Genomic DNA, 8,252 nt, shown 5'->3' on the forward strand with positions numbered 1-8,252 from the left:
AGATCCTTCCAAGAAAACTGGTTCAAAGTCTTTAAATGGTTAGAATATTCTTCCAAAAAAAATGCTGCTTTCTGCTACGCTTGTCGAGTCTTTGGCAAAAGTCTTAGGTATGACACATTAGTGAACGATGGAGTCAGTAATTGGCAAAAGGCACTGAGCAAGTTTCAAAAACATGAATCCACTCAGTCACACAAGGACAGTGTAGTTTGTTGGAACAGCTACAAAGCAAGTCTGTCACAAGGCAATATTGTGGAACAGATAGAGGCAGCAAGTGCCGCAGAAGTAAGTGAAAGAAGGGAGTACCTAGAGCGCATTATGGCAGTGACCTGCTTTTTGGGGAAGCAAGGAATATCATTTAGAGGTCATGATGAAACAGAAGAGAGTGACAATAAAGGGAATTTCCGTGAGTGCATAAAACTTTTGGAAAAGTTTGATCCATTCTTGCAGAGGTACACACCCCCATCAAACACAACATACATCTCTTGTAGTAGTCAGAATGAGATGATTGAATGTTGTTCACAAGAGGTAACTGCAGCAATTGTTCATGAGATGACGGAATCACAGATGTATGCCATTATGGCTGATGAGGCCAGAGATGGAAAGACACAACAGTTGGCCCTCTGTGTGAGGTATGTGTCTGTGGAAGGTGTAGTTAAAGAGAGCTTCCTAGCCCTGACAGAGATGCCAAAGTTTGATGCTGCCTCAATAAATGCTGCTATTGAGAATCAGCTGCAAGAAAGGGGAATTGAGCAGTTGAAATGTGTGGCACAGACCTATGATGGAGCAGCTGTCATGAGCGGAACAGTTGGGGGGGTGCAATCCCATTTTCAAAAGAAGCACCCTGAGGCCATATATGTTCATTGCTATGCACATGAGTTAAATCTCGTCCTATGTCACACATGCAGAGCTGTTTCTGAAACTGTAGAGTTCTTTAACATGCTTGAAAGTCTCCATTCATTCTTTAGTGCGTCTCTTGTAAACCATCATAAGTTCATGGACACTCAGAAGAAATTAGGATTGGAGCAAAGTGAACTTGTGCAACTGTCAAACACACGCTGGGCATGCCAAGTTCGTTCAGTAACGGCTGTGCTTAACAACTTCCCTGCCATAATTGAGTGCCTCTCCACTATCAACACACCTATTGCGGTGGGATTAAAGGCAAAACTCAGTAAATTCTCCTCCGTGTATTTGCTGATTGTTTTCAAGGATCTGCTGTCTGTAACCGCATGTTTACACAGATACCTACAAAAGGAGACCATAGAAATTGCCCAGGCACAGACATACAAAGATGCGGTGGTTGAGACTCTGAAGCAGAAGCGCAGTGATGCCACTGCTACTGATATTCATTCAAGGACAAAGACTTTGTGTGAGGCAAACCAGATAGCTGTTTTGGAGCAGTCTTCTGGACAGAGGCAGAAACGAAAGAAAATGGATGGATTTGTTGTTGAGTCAACCTGTGGAGCAAGCAGTGAAGTCTGTGGCTCTTCTGTGTCAGAAGAGCTTAAAAGGAAATTGTTGTTTCCTTGTCTGGATAGAATGATCTCTGAACTTGAGAAGCGTTTTTCTGGTGTTAGTCAGGAATTGCTTAATGGGATTCAGGCGTGTAGTCCAACATCAAACCAATTCTTGTCTGAGCCTCATTTGTCAGCCCTGGCACTGCATTACCATATTGAACTTCAGTTAGAGGAAGTTGCAGTTGCCAAAAACTTTTTGAAGCTCCAGAGTGAGGCTGGTGCCATTCCAGATACGTTAACATTATACAAACTTCTGGATAAGAAGATCTTCCCCACACTGAAAACTGTTATTCAGGTTGCCTTAACAATCCCAGTTAGCAGCTGTAGCTGTGAGAGATCTTTCAGTGTCTTGCGTCGGCTCCATACCTGGCTGAGAAGGACCATGGGTCAAAGCAGACTCCAGCACCTGGCTGTGATGTCAGTTGAGAAAGAGATGCTTGAGAGAGTTGACCACCAAAAAGTGATAGACAGATTTGCCAGCCACAAGGTGAGGCGACATAGGTTAAAATAAATTTAAAAAATCTGCTGAGCCATAGTAGTATCTGCAGTAAAGATCTTTTCATACATTGCATAAATTGTACCATAGGCAAAGTTGCCTCCATTTTTATACTTTTTTTTCATTAATATTTTGTACATTTGTGTATTTCACAGACTGTTCTATTTTTGAGGGTATTTTTTATGTATCTGTATTATATTATACATACACATTAAAAGTGAACCCCTGTCCAAAAAATGCACTCCGTTTACTTTTTACTCACTATTAGCATCATTCATTACTCTCCTCCAGTAATTATGGTTAGCATATGTATTTTTTTTATTCCAATCCATTCTTCTTTGGCAGTAGTGGTCTTTTGCAGCATTTAAAAAAAAAGAAACCTTTATCAAATTTGATGGTCTTGTTAAAGACTTTTCTAAAAAAGTGTTTTGCTTTTCTTACACAAATGTTGGAATTAAATTGTTAAAATGTACAAAACAGTCATGTCATGTTTTTTGACAAGGACCCAGTCCCAGGCACAGAGAAACTCTTAGGATTTAATAAAGAAATTTGCAGACTTGCACAGAGATGGTAAAATGATGACTGATGACGGAGACAAAGACAACAGACGAAAAGGACAGGGAGAAACAGGGGTTTAAATGCACAAAGGAGACAGTCAGATAGAACTCGGGACAACTGGAGACATTTAAGGATGTGGGGACTGAAAGAGGCAGGGAAAAATTCTCATTGTGACGAGTAAAGTGTATCTTGCCTTGCTGGGCAGCTCTCTGGGTGCTCAGCACCCCCAAAGCTCTGAACCTAGAATCGCCTCTGTTCAGCACCTTGTTGAATCAATGCCACGTAGAATTAAGGCAGTTCTGAAGGCGAAAGGGTTAGATAATTTAGACCAGAACAACAGTCTTTCAGTTAATGAGTGTGTTTAAACGAAAGAAGAAAGTTTTAATGTGTAAGATGAGGAAAGAGAGACAGGAGGGGCTGAAAGCAAGAGTCTCCACTTACTCTAGCCTCACACACACACACACACACACAGCGCCTGCATGCACAAAGGGAAATGCTTATCTGCCAGGATTTATTTTTAACTTTTTTAAAAGGTAACGTGCAGGTTAATTTGTTTTATTTTTACTTAATATTTTGTATTAATTATTTTTATGTATTTATTTTTTTGGCCTGTAAAATGAATAATTTAAGTTTCCATTATTTCTTATGGAAAATTTAAATTTGGTTTACGAGCGTTTTGGAATATGAGCCCACTTCCGGAACGAATTATGCTCGTAATCTGAGGTTCCACTGTATAGTGATATAGTGATATCAGACCACTCTCCACTGACTCTGTCAATCCATATCCCCAGTGCAGGACCTAACTATCGTCCTTGGAGATTTAACTCCTCACTTCTCTCAGATGAGAAGTTTGTGAGCTTTATGAGTTCAGAGAGAGTTTTTTTTTTTTTTTTTTTTTAATGTCAATCAAACTCCAGGTATGTCATCTTCTACAGTTTGGGAATCCTTAAAGGCATATCTAAGGGGGCAGGTCATTTCTTTTTGTGCAAAACAAAATAAGGAGACCAGGGAACAATTTACAAAATCAGCAGATAAGATAAAGAAATTGGTGTAGATACAGCATTACAATTAGATGAGTCTATATCTGATACAGAAATAGCCCTAACAATCCAAAGTATGCAATCTGGTAAATCACCTGGACCAGACGGATATCCTTCAAAAAATTTTAAAAACTTTTCCAATCAGCTCTCTCCTCTGTTGGCGTCAGTTTTCCAAGTAAGCTTTTCTTCTGGTTCATTACCTTCAACTATGCGGCAAGCAGTTATCTCCTTAATTTTAAAGAAAGAAAAGAATCCTCTTGACTGTAGTTCATATTGTCCAATTTCACTGTTGAATACAGATACGAAAATCTTAGCAAGTTTGGCCCGCCGTCTGGAGAAAGTTATGCATTGTGTTATTTCACCTGATCAAACATGCTTTAAAAAAAAAAGGTATTCTTTTTTTAATATTACGCGCCTGTTAAATGTTATCTATAACCAATCTCTATCTGACGATGAAGGGTAAACAAAATTAATGTATTTATTTTCATCTACCTTTATTTTTGTCCCTCTAATAATTTGAATTGTTTCCGTCACTTATCTGAATTTTTTTTTTTACCTACAGGTTAAACGTTTCATAGGAAATACTTTTTGTCTCGGCCGGGAAAATCTCAACTAAGAGACTCCGTTAAGACAGGGGCTAAAAACCAACAAAGATAAGTAAGTGTACAAATTCATCTATGTATTATGTTCGGTACATCTCAAAGTGTTTTTAGGGGTTAACATATGGTGTGTTTTGCAGTTGCCGAAGTCCCGGGTGTAGAGTCGTTCAAATGTAGAGAGAACTGTGGCAGACTGCAATAGTGGAACTGATTGCATGCCATGCCGTCAGCGTGTAATATCTAATGGGAACGAGCTAGAAGGATATTTATTTTGGACATCTAACAAGCACTGGTACATGTTTGTTTTAGTATTGCTTTTAATTTAATTGCACCTTCATGAATGCACATTTGTTTTTTTGTTTTTTTATATTTTATGTTTTTTTTTTCTTATTTTTACTTTACTTTGTATATTTATTAGTGGTTGGTTTGATTTTAATTAAAAAAAAATCTGAATTAATTTTATTGTCATTTTTTTAAAGATGTGGGGGATGTATAGTATTGTGTGTGTGTGTGGGGGGGGGGGGTGGATAGGGTCTATCTACATACCTGCCCAATAACCAATCAAGTCACTAAGTCGAGGGCAACAGTGGCAAGGAAAAACTCCCTGAGATGGTAATAGGAAGAAACCTTGAGAGGAACCAGACTCAACAGGGAACCCATCCTCATTTGGGTGAAACAGAAAGCAGTAAATGATTTGCATTTATACAGTGTGTAGGGTGGGAGGCAGTTCAGCTATAATAGCTGATGTTAATTGATGTTAATATGGAGTCCAGGTAGTTATTGAAGACCCAGGTAGACTTGTAAGAAGTTCCAGTCATGAACTATCGAACTGTCAAGTCCCCAGAGAAACAGTTGCCAACACCAGTCAAGGCCAGAACCGTCTTCTAGGTAGAGAGAACCATCCCCAGACACCAGACGCATCCCAGAGAGACACACGGGGCATCCATGTGACGAGATCTTCAGCCAGAAGCGGGGCACCAGGATTGGTCAGACAGGTCTGGAGGGCAGAGACAGTCTGGATCACTGGCAGCTCAGGAACGACATGTGTAGCTCGACAGAGAGAGAGAAAGAGTGAAAGGGGGAGACAGGAGGAGAGAAGAAAGAGAAAGAGGGGGGAAGAGAAAAAGAGGAGAGATGGCAGTTAGGTATGGTCACAGTCACACAATGTATAATGTGAATGTATATTAACTGTAGAGTGCAAGCAGAGACTCCGGCAGGACTAACTATGACAGCATAACTAAAAGGGAGAGCCAGAAGGAAACACAGACATGAGGGCTTCCTGACATGTAAAGCAAACAATCACCTCACCGTCAGCAAACCTGAGTGATCAATGAGAGTGAGGAAGACAGCATCCAAACATACCAGTTCACCATAATACTCTACGTCCATGAGTCCCCCAGATCTGCTCCTTTACCTATGGCAAATCTATTTATAAAAATGCTTGGCTAAATAAATAGGTTTTTAGCCTGGACTTAAACACTGAGACTGTGTCTGAGTCCCGAACACTATTTGAAAGACTATTCCATAATTTTGGGGCTTTGTAAGAAAAAGCTCTGCCCCCAGCTGTATTTTTCATAATACGCGGTACTGACAAGCAGCCAGCATCCTTTGATCGAAGTAGGCGTCGCGGATCGTAAGACACTAGCAGTTCGCTCAGGTACTGCGGCGCGAGACCATTTAATGCTTTATATGTCAAGAGTAGTATTTTAAAATCAATGCGAAATTTCACAGGGAGCCAATGGAGTGAAGATAAGATAGGGGTGATGTGCTCATATCTTCTGGTTCTAGTGAGGACTCTCGCTGCTGCATTCTGGACTAGCTGAAGCTTATTTATGCATCTAGCTGAACAACCAGACAGTAAGGCATTACAATAGTCCAACCTAGAGGTGATAAAAGCATGAACTAGTTTTTCTGCGTTGTTTAGCGACAATAAATGTCTTATCCTGGCAATATTTCTGAGGTGAAAGAATGCTATCCTGGTAATATTATCTACATGTGCTTCAAATGAAAGGCTGGAATCAATGATCACACCAAGGTCTTTCACTGTTGCATTTAATGGAACAGAAAGGCCATCTAAAGTTACGGTGTGATCTAAAATTTTACTCATAGCTGTATGCGGTCCTATGACTAGAACTTCTGTCTTATCCGGATTTAGCAGGAGGAAGTTAATTAGCATCCAATTTCTTATGTCCTGCACACATTGCTCAACTTTAGTAAGCTGTTTTTTCTCATCAGGTTTTGCTGAGACATATAACTGTGTATCGTCAGCATAACAATGAAAACTAATACCATGCTTACGGATTATGTTGCCCAGAGGAAGCATGTAAAGGGAAAAAAGCAGTGGACCTAAAACTGAACCCTGCGGAACGCCAAACTCCACTAGAGAACATGCAGAATAATCACCATTTAAATCTACATACTGATAACGATGGGTCAGATAGGATCTGAGCCAGGAGAGGGCTGTACCCTTAATTCCTACTACATTTTCTAATCTGTGAAAAAGAATAGTATGATCAACGGTGTCAAAAGCTGCACTGAGGTCAAGTAATACAAGCATAGTTACACAACCCTGATCAGAGGCCAATAGAATGTCATTTACTACTTTAACGAGTGCTGTCTCTGTACTGTGATGAGGCCTAAATCCTGACTGATACAGTTTATGTATGCCATTTCTATGTATATATGAGCATAGCTGCTCCGCTACTATCTTTTCCAGAATCTTAGAGATAAAGGGGAGGTTTGATATTGGCCTGTAACTGGACAGCTGACAGGGGTCGAGGTCAGGTTTCTTAATTATTGGTTTGATAACTGCTAATTTTAAAAGATTTTGGAACATACCCAATGCTAAGTGAAGAATTAATTATTCTCAACAGGGGTTCTGTTATTGCTGGTACTATCTGTTTAAGAAAATGTATCGGTACAGGATCTAATATACAGGTTGATGAATTTGAAGAAGAGATGAGTGAAATTAGTTCATTCTCTTCAAGGGGAGTAAAGTATTCTAGGTTCTGATCTGACATGGCTAGATTAACATCTGCATCAATTACATTGTTCGGTTTCAAAACCTCAATTTTATGCCTAATATTTACAATTTTATTATTAAAAAAGTTCATGAAGTCCTTACTATTGCATGATGTTGTTGTGGAGATTTCTGCAGTGGTCTTATTTCTGGTTAATTTGGCTACAGCATTAAATAAGAATCTAGGATTATTTTTGTTATTTTCTATAAGAGTGGAGAGATATGTTGATCTAGCTACACTAAGAGCTTTTCTATAGTTCACGATGCTCTCCTTCCATGCTATTTGAAATACTAGTAATTTAGTTTGACGCCATTTACGTTCTAATTTCCGAGCGGTCTGTTTTAAAGTGCGCGTGTGATCGTTATACCAGGGAGCAAGTTTCTTATCTCTAATAATTTTTCTTTTAACTGGAGCTACATTATGTAAGGTATAGCGAAATGTTGACTCTAAATATTCAGTCGCCTGATCGAGTTCTGTGGGGTCAGACGGTGATCTAATCGAAGTTGGGAACTCTGGGAGATTACTGATAAAACTCTGTTTGGTAGTTGATGTGAATGTACGTTTCATACGGTAGCACGGCGCTGTGCGTACATTATTACTGTGACACACTTGAATTGAGACAAGATAGTGATCTGAGATAACTTCAGATAGTGGAATTGTGAATAAATTTCTTATACTTAATCCGAATAATATTATTAAATCTAAAGTGTGACCTGCTTTATGAGTGGGTCCTACTACACACTGATTTACTCCTACCGAGTCCAGTATGGACATAAATGCTGTTCTCAGAGGGTCTTCTGGGTTTTCAAAATGAATATTAAAATCTCCAGCAATTAACACTTTGTCTACAGAAACAACTAGGTTTGAAAGGAAATCTGCAAATTCACTAAGAAATTCAGAGTACGGCCCTGGAGGTCTGTAAATGACAATTAGCGGGATCGACTGAGCTGACTTAATATAGTTAAATACACTTATGTTACTATAAAGAATTTCAAATGAATTAAATTTGTGTCTGTGTTTTTGTA

Source organism: Clarias gariepinus, unplaced genomic scaffold (assembly GCF_024256425.1).
Source record: "Clarias gariepinus isolate MV-2021 ecotype Netherlands unplaced genomic scaffold, CGAR_prim_01v2 scaffold_31, whole genome shotgun sequence".
NCBI classification, from domain to species: Eukaryota; Metazoa; Chordata; class Actinopteri; order Siluriformes; family Clariidae; genus Clarias; species Clarias gariepinus.